The following is an 18,593-nucleotide window of genomic DNA, read 5'->3' on the forward strand; positions in this document are numbered from 1 at the left end:
TCGTAAGCTATATATACATATGTACACACGACGGACTTCATCAGTCTAATTTATCCAAATATATATGGATGTATGAAATAACTTTTTGTGGGTCAAATATCACTAGGATTTAAATGTATCGTGGTTGTTAAAATAGACTCCATGAATAAACAGGATGGACTTTCATATAGACATAAGAAACGTGGGTTGACATTGAGTCTTATCTTCTTCTTAAAAGAAAAGATTAAAAAGGGAAAGCATGAAGTAAATAAAAGGACATATCGATTTGGATGACGATGAAAGATTATTCCTTTAGATAACTTGATCCTAAAGTGAATCATCGTGAGTACGTGTAAGGTAGTTGCCAATTCCTGCATAGGAGTAAGTACTTCCCTTAAATTCCCTTCTCTATATAGTACTCTATCTCTTCCGATCCTTCCCTTCGTTATTCTCTCTTCCATTCCGTCTCTCGCTACTCATTCTCAATTCCCGATCGTCTTCTTCACTGGTGGATACAGAAGAACAAGAGCTAGGGTTAGAAGTAGAAGAATGCCTGCAGTAGTAGGAGTAGTCTCTGGTACCGGCAAGGAGTACCCGGGGGAACTCACGCGGTATGTGCTGGTCACATGCATCGTCGGGGCGACGGGCGGTCTGATGTTTGGCTACGACATCGGGATCTCTGGTAATTTTCGATTAATCCATCAGAGCTACCACGCCTATGATCTCTATCTGTTTCTCCACGCCCTCTTCCCTTTGCCATGTATAGGATTATCTTTCACCTCCGTCTAATAACCAGACTGAAATTTGGTTTTCCTATTGTGATCGCAGGTCGGGTTACGTCTATGCCGTCTTTCTTGAAGAGTTTTTTCCCGTCGGTGTACGAGAAACAGCAAGGGGAGAAGGTGACGAACTAGTACTGCTAATACGACAGCGAGACCTTAACCCTGTTCAACTCATCGCTCTACTTGGCGGCTCTCTTGTCGTCGCTGGTAGCTTCGACTGTGACGAGGAGGTGCGGTCCATGTTCTTAGGTGGGATTCTCTTCTGCGCCTCTCCTTAACGGTTTCACCAAGGCCGTGTGGATGCTCATCGTCGGACGCATCTTTCTCGGTTTTGATATTGGATTCGCTGGTTTTGGTATTGGATTCGCCAATCAGGTGACGTTTTTCACTCTCTTATCCTTATATCACATGGCATACCGATGTGGCATTGCATATGTTACATCAAGCATTTTTCGTCGGATTGGCATTCTTGTAAGTTTAAGATGTGGGTAGTTTAAGGTAGGCATTCTTGCAAGTTTATGATCATAAGACCTATGTATCATGTCTTCGACCGGATACGTGTTTCCCTTGGTTTTCTTATTCCTCGACCAAATGAATGAGATTTTTCTATTCAATTTCAATAGCAAATATTAAATATAGTAATGTCAAGATTTAGAATTTCTTCAACACTTGGAGGTTTCCTTTAAAGACCTTGTAAATAGGCATAATAATAAAGGTTTCATGAGGCAATATCAAGGATTAAATGAGTAAGTATGAATGTATATATAATGGTTTTTTGATTCTCAATCAATTTTTCTATCATTCTTTTTGAACTACTACTTTTGCTAATTTGTTAATTCCTATGTCAATTTGGATACAATTCCAGTCTGTGCCACTCTACCTCTCTGAGATGGCCCCTTGGGTTCCAGTTATCCATCACGGTCGGAATCCTGGTGGCCAATGTCCTCAACTTCTTCTTTGCAAAGATCGAGGGCGGTTGGGGGTGGCGCCTAAGCCTCGGCGGTGCCGTGGTCCCCGCCCTCATTGTCACCGTCGAGTCCCTCGTCCTCCCCGACACCCCAAACTCGATGATTGAGCGGGGCGAGCGCGAAGCGGCCAAGGCAGAGCTGAAGCGGATCCGCCGGGTCAAGAACGTCGATGAGGAGTTTGACGACCTGATAGCGGCGAGTGAGGGTCGAAGCGAGCGGAGCACCCTTGTAAGATGAACCTCTTGCAGAGGAAGTACAGGCCTCAACTCAGCATGGCAATACTGATTCCCATCTTCCAGCAGCTCACCGGGATCAATGTGATCATGTTCTACGCCCCCGTCTTGTTCAACACCTTGGGGTTCGAGAACGATGCCTCCCTCATGTCTGCCGTGATCACGGGGCTCGTCAATGTTGGCGCCACGTTGGTCTCGATCTACACCGTCGATAAAGCGGGCAGGAGAATCCTTTTCCTAGAGGGTGGAATTCAAATGCTGATTTGCCAGGTACTTGATACGATGACTTTTGCTACGATCAAATTCTTTTGCAATCATTCTGTTTAATACATTAGGCATATAGTTCATAAATGTTGCAACAAGCAATATTTTTATTAGTCACTCAATTTGTAGACATTATTAAGTAAACCTATCACATGTACTAAAACGAATTTGAACTATCAGATCCGGTGGGACCATTGTTTTCCTATGGTTCGTTCATTTTCAAAAATAGTATTCATGTTATAATTTGAACTATTCATGTTATAATTTCTTTTGTAGAATTGAATCTATATTCGGTCCTTATCATGGTACATCCCTCAAAACCTGGTATATAGATGTGCACTTATACTCTTCATGTTCAGATTGTCATCGCATCGGCAATCGGTGCAAAATTCGGAGTGGATGGGAATCCGGGTGAGTTGCCCAAGTGGTACGCTGGCATCGTAGTGGCCTTCATCTGCGCCTACGTCGCCGGGTTCGCGTGGTCATGGGGGCCGCTCGGGTGGCTCGTGCCGAGCGAGATCTTCCCCTTGGAGATCCGGTGGGCCGCCCAGAGTGTAAACGTCTCGGTCAACATGGTATCCACCTTCATGGTGGCTCGGGTCTTCCTCAACATGCTCTGCCAATTGAAGTTCGGGCCGTTCTTGTTCTTCGCCTTCTTTGTGGCTGTCATGTCCATATTCGTCTACTTCTTGTTGCCGGAGACGAAGGGCATCCCAATCGAAGGGATGGGCATGGTGTGGAAGAAGCACTGGTACTGGTCTAGATTCGTTAGCGACCACGATGTTCCTATAAGAGATATCGAGTGGATGCAGGACCGAATGACACAGTGTTTTATAAGGGCGACGTTCCCAGATATCAGAAAACCGAATTTGTATGAATGAAGAATTATGTGAGATATTGGACCATATTTATCTTTGTTTCTAGTTGGTCGTGGCGAATATATTTTTCTCTGTTGCATTCATCACGATAAATTAGTAAAGTTGCAATAGCAATACGGTTTGTCACTCATGTAAGAATTGCGTGGCCAAACACAATTGATTTACTATAATTGATGAACAAATCACGATTTTTAATCTCGCATCTAATGGTTTTTATTAGTATTGAGTGAGGTCATATAGTCCTTGATTTGACCCTATGTAAGGAGATATTGTGTCATTGCAAACATGTTCTATAGAGTTCTCACCACTTGTGCTTATCATTTGGCACAAATTCTATCAACAAACCGAATTGATTTGCTATCGCACAACTAAAAAAGGAAGTTTACGGAGCTAGGATGAGTAAATTTCTAAGCTCATTAGAGTTTAGACACAAGTTTAAATAGGTCTTCAACCTATTTTGACGCCTTTATTGTTTATATTTGACGAGCTGGGACGGTGAACCCCAGCTAGGCGTCGTGGGAGGTGGCCAACCTCCGGCGTCGAAACAGCAAAATAAGTATTAAAAAATAGAAAAAAAATGACATTTGAAAAGAAAATTAGGCCTGAAACTCAAATCCAAACTAGGGTTGGTGAACCTCGGCCAGGCGTAACCGGTGGCTACAAGACCCCAGCGAGGCAATGCTAGAGGTTGTGTCACCTCGACGATCGTCAATTGGGTTGTTTGACCCTAAGTGTCCCACTGCTAAGATCACACGACCTAGGCTAGATTTGGCCCTCGTCGGGGTCGAGCAAGAGCTCCGCAGCTCTTGTTGGTGTCACCTCCAACTGCATTCCACATCTTCTCTCTCTTAGGTTTTTTTTTTCTTTAATTCCAATATTTTATCTAGTCGACACCTGAAAAATTACATGTAGGTACCGATTTATCCGGTCGGTATTGACATGGTCGCTTAGGAGCCTATCGACGTCGGCATTTCTGATTTTATTTCAACGGAAAAACTAATCCGAATAAACAGCATATGCTTTAAGGACTCAATTGCACAGAATAAAAGTTCAAGGGCCTCAATGAAAATTTTCAAACATTCAGGGACTTGCGGCTTTTTATCCCTGCCTTATTATTACTGGAAAAGCATGGAGAAAGTTAGAACGAGCACGACTCCTGCACCCGCCGTCGACGTCGAGCTTGCTCCTCCTCTCCGCCGCGCACCTCCGCCGCAGCCCAACCCCCTGTCGGTGGTCTCACCTCCACCGCCAACTTCGACGAGAACTCCACGAAGGCAAGCTTCCGGGTTATGCTGTTTTTGTTTGTTCGGGCTTTCTTGTCGAGATACGACGTTCTTTTGCCAACGGTAGCATTTGAGCAAGGTCAAATGCACGCAACTTTGGTCGTTCTGTATTGCTAGCGGACGTTCAGTAATGGTGATCGGCGCACCGACGGCGACTGAGCATTGCGTTCAACGAACATCCCTTGCCCACCATGTGTTTGATGGGAGTTTCATGACAAATGGCCTTGAGATATCAAATGTAATCCGACCCAACTACCCAGAGAATCAGCTCCTTGATGCACTTCTTCGAGTGTTCTTATGAGAAATAACTGCGAAACCGAACCGTTATAAAAAATCTTACCAAGCTTTCTCTGGGTTTGATTTTATTACTAGATTAGATTGTTTTAGGGCCATATAATGATGCCTCGAAGATGCACATAACTTTGGAGTTGTGATTGCTTCGTCTTCTAGCTTTTTTTTTTTTTTCCCTGAAAGAGACATTTGTTGTTTTCTCTTGTCTGCATGATTTTTCTTCTTTAATTGACTGTAAAGTCTTGGTAAGTTATAGGTGTGACAGCTAAAATACTTTATTTGGTGCAGATTTGCCACGTTCGTGGTGACCGACACAGTTGTTAGATGATCGTTACCTGGCTCATTCCGCTGACACAGCCCAATGTGGATCATCTTTTAGCGAGCCGAGGTCAGCGCAGTTTTCATTTCTCCTGAGCTGCGATTAGACTAAAAAGTTCGCTGCAATGGCCAGTAGAATCAAATGGTCTAATAAAATTACGACATCCCAAGTCGAGCAGCTTATTAGGGCTGAAAGGGACGTACAGAGGGCAATGCTCATCTTTGATTCGGCAACAGCAGAGTATAGTAGTGGTTTTCGCCAGGATGAGAAAACCTTTTCTCTTATCATATCGAAATTGGTCTCTGCAAATCAGCTCTGGACAGCGGAAGAGCTTCTCCAGAGAATGAAGGAAGAGCAGTGCAATCTTACGGAAGACATATTTCTCTCCATCTGCAGAGGTTATGGGCGGGTTCACAGGCCGCTAGATTCGTTAAGGGTTTTCCAGAGGATGCAGCGTTTCCAATGCAAACCTTCACCCAAATCATACGTCACTATTTTGGATATACTTGTTGAGGAAAACCAGTTGAAACTAGCTCTTAGATTTTATAAGCACATGAGGGCAATCGGTGTATCACCTACTGTTGCTTCCCTCAATGTTTTGATCAAAGCTTTGTGCAAGAATAGTGGAACGATGGATTCTGCCCTCAAGATATTTTATGAGATGCCAAATCGTGGATATGTTCCGGATTCATATACATATGGTACTTTGATAAATGGATTGTGTAAATGGGGAAAAATTAGTGATGCCAGGAAACTAGTTGAAGAGATGGAGATAAATGGTTGTTCACCTAGTGTAATCACCTACACTTCCATGATTCACGGTCTCTGTCAATCTGAGAATTTTAGATGAAGCTTTTGGATTGTTTGAACAGATGGTGGGCAAAGGTATTGAGCCTAATGTGTTTACTTTCAGTTCATTAATGAATGGATTTTGCAAGAGTGGGTGTTCTTCTCAAGCAATGGAGCTTTTGGAAATGATGGTTAGGAAACGGCTGATGCCCAACATGATAACTTACAGCACTCTAATCAATGGGCTCTGTAAAGAAGGGAAAGTTTATGAAGCTTTGGAGACTCTTGACAGGATGAAGCTTCAGGGTTTGAAACCAGATGTGGGATTGTATGGCAAGATCATTGCTGGCTTTTGTGACAAGTGCAAATTTCCGGAGGCTGCCAACTCCCTTGATGAGATGATACTAGAAGGAATCTCTCCCAATTGTTTAACTTGGTCTATTCATGTCAGAATCCACCATGCGGTTGTTCAAGGCCTTGCTGTTCATGGTGAAATAAATCGTGCTTATCAACTTTACCTAAGCATGCAGGCCAGGGGAATTTCTGTTGACACTTTGACTTTCAGTGCTCTCGTTGGATATTTCTTGAGGAAAGGAGATATAGATAAAGCTGCTCGGGTATTTGAGGAAATGGTGCATGATGGATGTGCTCTGGACGAGGAAACATGGAAGGCAGTTGTTGAAGGATTTGTGTATTGGGAGAAAGGGATAGAAGCTGCTAACTTATTGCCTGAATTGATTAGAGAACAATGAAAGAAGCAAACAAGACTATAAGGATATAATCATTAGGTAAGAGTTAATGCTGCTTGTTACTGTTTCTACCGACACAGTAGATGCTCATTATTTTCTTTGTGATACAAATGTGACGATTTCTTGATGGTCATCGACTACTTGTCATGCTTATTTCATATGCATGACAACAGTTCTAGAGCCAGATAGAAGCAACATGAAGGCCTGACATCTCCATTCAACAGGGGCCATCTTTTTTCTCTCGAGCCCAGGCAAGTACAGAGAAAGCATGGGGCGTTTCTGACGATCCGGAAATCACCTGATTTTGGTGATGGTCGTTTCATGATTCCTCGTTTATTAAAAGGGTCTTTGTTATTTCGAATTCCTTGAGAGAGGGTTTTTGGAGATGTACATGAGCTTGATGAGGAAGTCGTTCAAGGACTCTTTGAAGGTGCTTGAGGCAGACATTCAGCATGCGAATACCCTGTAAGTTCTTGCTAAAAATTCTCTTGTATTTCTAATGAATTTGAAATTTCTGCAGTTTTTATTCCGAAATATCTTTTCTGTGTCGTTGTGTTTGATGGTCAGTGCAGCATCTTTTGGGATTACCTCGTTTTTTTATAGGAAATTAATCTCAGATGGTTGAATTTGCTTGATCGACTTCAGATGTTACCTCGCCTTTTCTGGGTTATTCGTGTCAGCTTCTAATTACTTGTCAAATTAAACTCTAGCTCTGAATTCCCTTCTGATTCTTCAGTGTCTTTATTTCTCTTGTTTAGTTGAGTGAACTGTCTTTGCTGTTGTGTTTTGTTTTTCTCAAATCGCATTTGTTGAAAAACAGTTCTGTTCTCTGAGATTCCTGCATTTAGTTTATAGTTCATCTGCATAGGCGGCCACGCGAATGCTCGGTTTGTATATTTGATAACATGGCCAAAGATGATTTTTTTCCTACCCTTTATGTCTTGCATTTGCATGGTTCCTTGATTTGAGCTATTACATGATTTGAGCAGAATGAAGACTTGCTTTGTGTTGAATAGTTCAGAGGGGGTACGAATTTTACTTACTGTTGCTAATTAGTATCATTCTCGGTAATTTGGATTATGCGGTCTCAGATGGATCAATGCTTGGTAAGTGCCTTGGGCAGCATGTGAAATTCAGGGGCTTAAGGTTTTTGAAAGTTTTCGATTTCAGATTTCATGTCAATGTTCTCCATTTCTTTAACTAGAGTTGCATCAATGCAAGGGTAAGAGTGCATTGACAATGGAGAGGGGAGCCTTGTTCCATCTTGGTGCCCTTCAAGAACTCGCAAAAGTAGTTTGCGAGTATGTAATGAGTTCTTTTGTATGTTTTGCTTTTCGTTTCTTTCTCAATTAAGGTGAATTGATAAACAGAAGGCACATAAGTCAATACTTGCACGAGTTTCTTCGTACTCCAGTTTCTTCTGTAGAGTTTTTCATTTGTTGTACGTAGTCAAGAAGTTTCCTTGGTTCTTAGTGTTAGATCAGTTTTCTATACATTTGGTTGAATGTTTGTATCGCATGTGGTACAGAGCATCTGATTTTCCGAGGGATTATGACGGCACTCTTCAGATGAGATTGTCGTACAGTCCAGCTGCACATTTCTTTCTTTTTCTAGTGTAGTGGGCAGATTGTCACTTAGCTGGTGCCCTTGGGTTGCTAAGAATTCTGATTCACATGGTAAAAATGGGAAGGAAAGTTCTCAGTTCTACTGTGATTTAGCTTTATCAAGTCATATTTGTGATAGGAGAATTGCTGAAAACTGGAAGTCCTCTTGTTCTCTAGGTCTATGATGATGGCACAACGACCATGTCAACCCATGAAAGAAGAGCTAGCATCAGAGAGTTCTATGGTAATCAAATTCTGACTCCCTACATTCAAAGTCTAGTCGACGATCCATTTGGATTAGTTATTTTGACAATACTCTTGTTCCTGCTGTTGTCACCGGTAACTTATCCAACATTACTGCAACTTCAAAAGGTGTGACTGATACTGAAGATAGAAGGCAGAAGACTGTGTGCATGGAAAGGTACAGAAGGAGAGAAGAGGAGGAACATAGGCAGTATGCAGATATAGAATTTGAAAAGGAAGATAAATGTGGAGTATGCATGGAAATGAATAGTAAGATTGTGCTGCCCAACTGCAGTCATGCCATGTGCCTCAAATGTTATCGGGAGTGGTACTCTCTCTCTCTCTCTCTCTCTCTCTCTCTCTCTCTCTCTCTCTCTCTCTATCTCTCACATGTGTATTGATGCACATGGGCCTGCCTGCATGGGGTCTTGGGAGTGTGTGCCCCTGCTGGTGTATGTATGTGTCGCTTGTGTGCTTGCGAGGCTGAGAAAAAATGTTCAAGCCATTGAACTCAAATCTGAAGTTATCAGTTTGGTTCAATTCGAGAAGGCATTTTGCAAGTCTGGTCCGGTTGCAGACCCATGTTTGATTCTGTCTGGTTTGCAATTTCCCAAATCAAATCATGCTCAGCGCTACATGTCTCTGTAGAAAATTACTCACGCATGGTTCATCTGCTTTGCATATTCTTGACAGTCGGTAATTGGTATGCCAAAGGCTAGAATAAGTCAACCGTTCGAGGATTGTGACTGCATATCGGAGGAAGTAGTACCTGAGTAGAGATATTAGAACTTTCCAGCGAAAGACCAGTTGATTGCTGGTGTATATGGTCAGACTAAATAAATTATAAATTGTTATAAACAGTGTTTTCGGGTACTAAATCTCTTCCGTGTCCAATTGTAAGACATTCTACATATGTCTTGTGTCCATTTCAGTGCATATGTGTGATTAGAAATTTTAGAAGTTTGATGTATGTCCACTAGGTATTGGAGCTTTGCATTGTAGGAAACGTGGGAAAGCTAGTTGAGGAAGTGGATGGGTTGCTTTAGAGAATTGGTAATCTGGTGACTTTCTTTATTCAGAGAGCAGTTGCTTTTAAAGATCAATAGTAGTTCGAAAATGGCAGGTTGTTTTAGAGTGGGACATCGTTAGCCTTCTTTAGATAGTAATTATTAAGCTTCCCAGAAACTTTGCAGGTATTGAGGGCTTCGTGGGGGAACCCTTCAACTATATCTTGTCTTTCCAACTTAGTTACAGATCCTGTGAGGTGAGAACAAGTCAGATTCTTTCATATACCATGAACAGAGACTTTAGGGAGTTGTTATTTGTGTGCACTCATGGATACGTACTAGCATGGATAAATAAATCATGTGCAAAAAGGGCTGCATCCTATGAGAGTATTTTGAGCATTTCAATGTAGCCTAGTTGATGATTTTTGGTCTTCAAATTTTTATGTCGGAGGAGGCGGACCCATATTATATAACCTTGGGTTTCTGCTTACTGGAAAAAGTGAAAGAGAAAACCATGGTTTTGTTGTCTCTTGCACTTGTTTATGTGGATTCATTTTTATCAAATTGTCTTGTGTGGACAATTAATGCTTGGACATTCAGTTGCACGATTAAGAATGACAAGACTGATGAGGGGTGAGGGAATTGGATTTGATTTGAACAAGCTTTTGTCCGAAATGGGTTTTGCTTTTCAATAAATGCAATTCCACCATCACCCTCCGAAATGGACGAAAAAAGGAAATGGAGGGGAGATAAACCCAGTGGGAGACACGGGCAACCAGATACTTTCGGGGCCAACGGAGGAGATCGTAGGAATCATGGACAAAGACAGAGTCAGAGAGGAGATAATAACAAATGAAGACACGGGCGACCATATAGAGGTGATCGTAGAAATCATAGACAAAGACAGAGTCGGAGGGGAGATAATCCCAGAGGGACAAAGAAACGGGCTCCCGCTCCCGCTCACAGCTTCAGCTCGGCAGCACCACTGCCCTCCATTGCTGCCCGCCAATCGACCTTCAGCCACCCTCACCGAGCCAGGTACGACCCTCCACGTTCGAGCGTGCTCGACCTTCTGTTTTGCCCAGTCTCGGTCAAGATGGAGCCGGATGAGTTCCTTCGGTCGTTTAGTATGCATCTTCGTCGAAGGAAACAAATGTCTCCATTTCTCCTTACTGATTAGTCTCGCTTTGGAGGATTTCATGGCATTCCCTTCCATGTTTTGTTCTGGTCACTCATTTTGACGCACATTCGTAGGAATCATGAACGAAAAAGAAAATTAAGGGGAGATAAACCCAGTGGGAGACACGGGCGACCAGATAGCTTCGGGGCTGACGGAGTAGATTATAGAAATCGTGGACAAAGACAGAGTCGGAGAGGAGATAATCCCAGAGGGAGACATGGGCGACCAGATAGTTTCGGGGCCGACGGAGGTGATCGTTGAAATCATGGACAAAGACAGAGTCGGAGGGGAGATAATCCCAGAGGGACAAAGATACGGGCTTCTGCTCCCGCTCACAGCTTCAGCTCGGCCGCATCACTGCCCTCCATTGCTGTCGGCCAAACGACCTTTAGCCACCCTCACCGAGCCAGGCAGGACCCTCCACGTTCGAGCGTGCTCGACCCTCTGTTTTGCCCTATCTCAGTCAAGATGGAGCCGGATGAGTTCGTTCGGTCGTTTAGTATGCATGTTTATCTAAGGAAACAAATGTCTCCATTTTTCCTTACTGATTAGTCTCGCTTTGGAGGATTTCCTAACATTCCCTTCCATGTTTTGTTCTAGACACTCATTTTGAAACACATTTGTAGGAATCATGGACGAAAAAGGAAATGGAGGGGAGATAAACCCAGTGGGAGACACGGGCAACCAGATAGTTTCGGGGCCGACGGAGGAGATCGTAGGAATCATGGACAAAGACAGAGTCGGAGAGGAGATAATCACTGAGGAAGACACGGGCGACCAAATAGAGGTGATCGTAGAAATCATGGAAAAAGACAGAGTCGGAGGGGAGATAATCCCAAAGAGACAAAGATACGAGCTCCCGCTCCCGCTCACAGCTTCAGCTTGGCCACACCACTACCCTCCATTGCTGCCGGCCAATCGACCTTCAGCCACCCTCACCGAGCCAGGTAGGACCCTCCACGTTGGAGCGTGCTCGACCCTCTGTTTTGCCCTATCTCAGTCAAGATGGAGCTAGATGAGTTCGTTCGGTTGTTTAGTATGCATCTTTGTCTAAGGAAACAAATGTCTCCATTTCTCCTTCTTGATTAGTCTCGCTTTGGAGGATTTCCTGACATTCCCTTCCATGTTTTGTTATGGTCACTCTCATTTTGACGCACATTCGTAGGAATCATGGACGAAAAAGGAAATGGAGGGGAGATAAACCCAGTGGGAGACACGGGCAACCAGATAGTTTCGGGGCCGACGGAGGAGATCGTAGGAATCATGGACAAAGACAGAGTCGGAGTGGAGATAATCACAGAGGAAGACATGGGCGACCAGATAGAGGTGATCGTAGAAATCATGGACAAAGACAGAGTCGGAGGGGAGATAATCCCAGAGAGACAAAGATACGGCCTCCCGCTCTCGCTCACAGCTTCAGCTCGGCCGCACCACTGCCCTCCATTGCTGCCAGCCAATCGACCTTCAGCCACCCTCACCGAGCTAGGTTGGACCCTCCACGTTCGAGCGTGCTCGACCCTCTGTTTTGCCCTATCTCAGTCAAGATGGAGTCGGATGAGTTCGTTCGGTCGTTTAGTATGCATCTTTGTCTAAGGAAACAAATGTCTCCATTTTTCCTTAATGATTAGTTTCGCTTTGGAGGATTTCCTGGCATTTCCTTTCATGTTTTGTTCTGGTCACTCTCATTTTGACACACATTCGTAGGAATCATGGACGAAAAAGGAAATGGAGGGGAGATAAACCCGGTGGGAGACACGGGCAACCAGATAGTTTCGGGGCCGACGCAGGAGACCGTAGGAATCATGGATAAAGACAGAGTCGGAGAGGAGATAATCACAGAGGAAGACACAGGCGACCAGATAAAGGTGATCGTAGAAATCATGGACAAAGATAGAGTCGGAGGGAAGATAATCCCAGAGGGACAAAGATACCCGCTCCCGCTCTCGGCTCACAAAGCCCGCCTCGGCCGCACCATCGCCTCCATCTGTTGCGCCAATCGACCTTCGCCACCCTCACCGAGCTAGGTAGGACCCTCCACGTTCGAGCGTGCTCGACCCTCTGTTTTGCCTTATCTCAGCCAAGATGGAGCCGGATGAGTTCGTTCGGTTGTTTAGTATGCGTCTTTGTCGAAGGAAACAAATATCTCCATTTTTCCTTACTGATTAGTCTCGCTTTGGAGGATTTCCTGGCATTCCCTTCCATGTTTTGTTCTAGGCACTCTCGTTTTGACGTACATTCGTTGGAATCATGGACGAAAAAGGAAATGGAGGGGAAACAAACCCAGTGGGAGACACGAGCGACCAGATAGCTTCGGGGCTGACGGAGTAGATCGTAGAAATCATAGACAAAGACAGAGTCAGAGAGGAGATAATCCCACAGGGAGACACGGGCGACCAGATAGTTTCGGGGGCCGACGGAGGTGATCGTAGAAATCATGGATAAAGACAGAGTCGGAGGTGAGATAATCCCAGAGGGACAAAGATACGAGCTCCCGCTCCCGCTCATAGCTTCAGCTCGACCGCACCACTGCCCTCCTTTGCTGACGGCCAATCGACCTTCAGCCACCCTCATCGAGCCAGGTAGGACCCTCCACGTTCGAGCGTGCTCGATCCTCTGTTTTGCCCTATCTCGGTCAAGATGGAGCCGGATGAGTTCGTTCGGTCTTTTAGTATGCATCTTTGTCTAAGTAAACAAATGTCTCCATTTTTTCTTACTTATTAGTCTCGCTTTGGAGGATTTCCTGGCATTCCCTTCCATGTTTTGTTCTGGTCACTCTCATTTTGACGCACATTTGTAGGAATCATGGACGAAAAAGGAAATGGAGGGGAGATAAACCCAGTGGGAGACACGGGCGACCAGATAGTTTCGGGGCCGACGGAGGAGATCGTAGGAATCATGGACAAAGACAGAGTCGGAGTGGAGATAATCACAGAGGAAGACATGGGCGACCAGATAGAGGTGATCGTAGAAATCATGGACAAAGACAGAGTCGGAGGGGAGATAATCCCAGAGAGACAAAGATACGGCCTCCCGCTCTCGCTCACAGCTTCAGCTCGGCCGCACCACTGCCCTCCATTGCTGCCGGCCAATCGACCTTCAGCCACCCTCACCGAGCTAGGTAGGACCCTCCACGTTCGAGCGTGCTCGACCCTCTGTTTTGCCCTATCTCAGCCAAGATGGAGCCGGATGAGTTCGTTCGGTCGTTTAGTATGTGTCTTTGTCGAAGGAAACAAATATCTCCATTTTTCCTTACTGATTAGTCTCGCTTTGGAGGATTTTCTGGCATTCCCTTCCATGTTTTGTTCTAGTCACTCTCGTTTTGACGCACATTCGTTGGAATCATAGACGAAAAAGGAAATGGAGGGGAAATAAACCCAGTGGGAGACACGAGCGACCAGGTAGCTTCGGGGCTGACGGAGTAGATCGTAGAAATCATGGACAAAGACAGAGTCGGAGAGGAGATAATCCCACAGGGAGACACGGGCGACCAGATAGTTTCGGGGCCGACGGAGGTGATCGTAGAAATCATGGATAAAAACAGAGTCGGAGGTGAGATAATCCCAGAGGGACAAAGATACGAGCTCCCGCTCCCGCTCATAGCTTCAGCTCGACCGCACCACTGCCCTCCTTTGCTGCCGGCCAATCGACTTTCAGCCACCCTCACCGAGCCAGGTACGATCCTCCACGTTCGAGCGTGCTTGACTTTCTGTTTTGCCCTATCTCGGTCAAGATGGAGCCGGATGAGTTCGTTCGGTCTTTTAGTATGCATCTTTGTCTAAGGAAACAAATGTCTCCATTTTTCCTTACTGATTAGTCTCGTTTTGGAGGATTTCCTGGCATTCCCTTCAATGTTTTGTTCTGGTCACTCTCATTTTTACTCCCATTCGTAAGAATCGTGGACGAAAAAGGAAATTGAGGGGAGATAAACCCAGTGGGAGACACGGGCGACCAGATACTTTCGGGACCGACGGTGGAGATCGTAGGAATCATGGACAAAGACAGAGTCGGAGAGGAGACAATCACAAAGGAAGACACGGGCGACTAGATAGAGGTGATCGTAGTAATCATGGACAAAGACAGAGTCGGAGGAGAGATAATCCCAGAGGGATAAAGATACGGGCTCCAGCTCCCGCTCACAGCTTCAGCTCGGCCGCACCACTGCCCTCCATTGATGCCGGCCAATCAACCTTCAGCCACCCTCACCGAGCCGGGTACGACCCTCTACATTCGAGTGTGCTCGACCCTCTGTTTTGCCCTATCTCAGTTCAGATGGAGCCGGATGAGTTCGTTCGGTCGTTTAGTATGCATCTTTGTCGAAGGAAACAAATGTCTCCATTTTTCCTTACTGATTAGTCTCGCTTTGGAGGATTTGCTGGCATTTCCTTCCATGTTTTGTTCTGGTCACTCTCATTTTGACGCACATTCGTATGAATCATGGACGAAAAAGGAAATCGAGGGGAGATAAATCCAGTGGTAGACACGGGCGATCAGATAGCTTCGAGGCTGACAGAGGAGATCGTAGAAATCATGGACAAAGATAGAGTCGGAGAGGTGATAATCCCAGAGGGAGACACGGGCGACCAGATAGTTTCGGGGCCGACGTAGGTGATCGTAGAAATCATGGACAAAAATAGAGTCGGAGGGTTGATAATCCCAGAGGGACAAAGATACGGGCTCCCGGTCCCGCTCACAACTTCAGCTCGGCCACACCACTGCCCTCCATTGCTGCCTGCCAATCGACCTGCAGCCACCCTCATCGAGCCAGGTAGGACCCTCTACGTTCAAGCGTGCTCGACTCTCTGTTTTGCCCTGTCTCGATCAAGATGGAGCTGGATGAGTTCCTTCGATCGTTTAGTATGCATCTTTGTTGAAGGAAATAAATGTCTCCATTTTTCCTTACTGATTAGTCTCGCTTTGGAGGATTTCCGGGCATTTCCTTCCATATTTTGGTCTGGTCACTCTCATTTTGACGCACATTCGTAGGAATCATCGACGAAAAAGGAAATGGATGGGATATAAACCCAGTGGGAGACACGGGCGACCAGATACTTTCGGGGCCGACGGAGGAGATCGTAGGAATCATGGTCAAAGACAAAGTCGGAGAGTAGATAATCACAAAGGAAGACACGGGCGACCAGATAGAGGTGATCGTAGAAATCATGGACAAAGACAGAGTCGGAGGGGAGATAAATCCATAGGGACAAAGATACGGGCTCCCGCTCTTGCTCCCGCTCACAGCTTCAGCTCGGCCGCACCACTGCCCTCCATTGCTGCCGGCCAATCGACTTTCAGCCACCCTCACCGAGCCAGGTACGACCCTCCACGTTCGAGCGTGCTTGACTTTCTGTTTTGCCCTATCTCGGTCAAGATGGAGCCGGATGAGTTCGTTCGGTCGTTTAGTATGCATCTTTGTCTAAGGAAACAAATGTCTCCATTTTTCCTTACTGATTAGTTTCGCTTTGGAGGATTTCTTGGCATTCCCTTTCATGTTTTGCTCTGGTCACTCTTATTTTAACCCACATTCGTAGGAATTATGGACGAAAAAAGAAATGGAGGGGAGATAAACCCAATGGGAGATACGGGCGACCAGATAGTTTCGGGGCTGACGGAGGAGATCGTAGGAATCATGGACAAAGACATAGTCGGAGAGGAGATAATCTCAAAGAAAGACACGGGCGACCAAATAGAGGTGATCGTAGAAATCATGGACAAAGACAGAGTCTGAGGGGAGATAATCCTAGAGGGACAAAGATACGGGATCCCGCTCCTGTTCACAGCTTCAGCTCGGCCGCACCACTGCCCTCCATTACTGCTGGCCAATCGACCTTTAGCCACCCTCATCGAGCCAGGTAGGACCCTCCACGTTCGAGCGTGCTCGACCCTTTGTTTTGCCCTATCTCAGTCAAGATGGAGCCAGATGAGTTCGTTCGGTCGTTTAGTATGCATCTTTGTCGAAGGAAACAAATGCCTCCATTTTTCCTTACTGATTAGTCTCGCTTTGGAGGATTTCCTGGCATTCCCTTCCATGTTTTGTTCTGGTCACTCTCATTTTGACGCACATTTGTAGGAATCATGGACGAAAATTGAAATGGAGGGGAGATAATCCCAGTGGGAGACACGGGTGACCAGATAGTTTCGGGGTCGATGGAGGAGATCGAAGGAATCATGGACAAAGACAGAGTCAGAGAGGAGATAATCACAGAGGAATACACGGGCGACCAGATTGAGGTGATCGTAGAAATCATGGACAAAGATAGAGTCGGAGGGGAGATAATCCCAGAGGGAGGCACGGGCGACCAGATAGTTTTGGAGCCGACGGAGGACTGGTCGTCGGTTGTTCAATGTCGATTCAGCAAAGCACCGACTCTTTTGAGAGCCTCGGCTGGCCAACCCGCTTGCTCCATTTACCGAGTGCCCCAAAGTTTGGCTACTTCTTATGAAAAGGCTTTTAAACCCTAGATTGTGTTGATCGGTCCCTACCATCACAGACGCGAGTGTACAAAGATGGTCGAAGAGCACAAGGCACAGTACTGCGCAGCTCTACTTGCTCGCACCAATGATCGGGGAGTGCATTAGAATGACTATTTCAAGTCCGTCGCATGCAAAGAGGGGGAGATCCGAGAGTGCTACTCCGAGCCACTCGAGTTGGGGCGTTCGGATTTGGTGGAGATGATGGTTTTAGATGGCTGTTTCGTCATCGAGTGGTTCCACGTGATGGGATCAATACTGGAACCAGACAAATACGATCCGATCATCTATTTTCCGGGCATTTTCCGGCTAGTGATCACGGATTTCATCCAGCTTGAAAACCAGATTCCTTTTTTCGTCCTCATTATCCTGTACGAGCTGTCGAAGTCTCCGGAGGATCCTCGTAATCTCCAAACTCTGGTGTTGGATAGCTACAACAAGGCATTCTGTTGGGAGGAACAACTAATGCGGCCTTACTGCGACATCCCAAATTCAAGACACTTGCTTCACTTACTCCGTTCTAGCTTTGCCCTTTTTCCCACTGAATCGCTCGGGGACGTAAGATATGACTAAACTATTCAGCCAAAGAACTCAAGCTTGCGGGCATCAAGTTTAAGCCAAGGATGAGCACCAGATTCCTGGACGTTAGCTTCACCAATGGAGTGCTCAAAGTGCCCAGTATAAATCTAGACGATACGATGGTGGCTTTCCTCGGCAACTGCTTCGCCTTTGAGCAGGAGGGCCACATGCGTATGTCCCAGAACATCACTTGCTACGTAACCTTGCTCGGGAAACTCATAAGCAACTCCGAAGATGCGGCTCTCCTATCCGAACTTCAAATCATGAAAGACATATACTTCGGGTCCAATTACGCGGTTGCGCGTTTCTTTTGGGACATGGGCCGAGAGATGATGTTCGACATCAGAAGGAGCTACCTGGCCAAGTTGCTCCTGGGCATGGAGGAGTACGCAAATGACCAGTGGCACTTGCGGCTGACAAGAATGAAATTGCTGATTGTCTCGTCGATTGGTGTTATGCTGCTGCTGGTGCTCACGGTCGTCTAAACCACATTTGCGGGGATTGCCTACTTCCGCCCCCAGAAGTAAACGAGTGAGGATGGAGGTGCCCATCTGTTGTCTGTGGAGTCTGTTACGCTTGCTGTAGGTTAGAATTTAGGATATCCCGATAGTGGCGATAACTCAAACAATACGTTGTGGACTTTGTTGTTACCCTCGCTGTAGGTAGGAAGTTTGAATTTTGTGTGGCCATATTCTGAATCAACGTGTGACCATATTCTGAATCAACGGATCCTTTGTTTCTTAGATAGTTTTAAGTCATAGCAGAAATCTTGGCGTTTGTGCTAGATGTACACCGGTTCTTCCATGCCTTTTTTTTTTCCCGGCCAGATGGTTCTTCCATGTTGCTTTTCACAATCTTTGCATGAATGTGAGTAGTTGACATGGATGAAGTTGACTAATAGTGTTGCACAATTGACACTTCTACAGGTTCTCAAAGCGAAATGTCCATGTTAAGCCCACAATACATGTGGGAGCATG

At 45.6% G+C, this 18,593-nt stretch overlaps 2 pseudogenes; both read left to right on the top strand.

Moving 5' to 3' along the window:
* The first annotated feature begins 528 nt into the window (after nucleotides 1–528).
* LOC130134684 (sugar carrier protein C-like) lies at nucleotides 529–3,107 on the top strand (annotated as a pseudogene).
* Nucleotides 3,108–4,389: 1,282 nt separating this feature from the next.
* The window catches only part of LOC130139386 (pentatricopeptide repeat-containing protein At5g46100-like), a 90,952-nt pseudogene continuing 76,748 nt past the window's right edge, over nucleotides 4,390–18,593 (top strand).

This window comes from Syzygium oleosum, unplaced genomic scaffold (assembly GCF_021117445.2).
Source record: "Syzygium oleosum isolate NSW1041296 unplaced genomic scaffold, Sole_v2.1 Sole_v2.11, whole genome shotgun sequence".
Lineage (NCBI taxonomy): Eukaryota > Viridiplantae > Streptophyta > Magnoliopsida > Myrtales > Myrtaceae > Syzygium > Syzygium oleosum.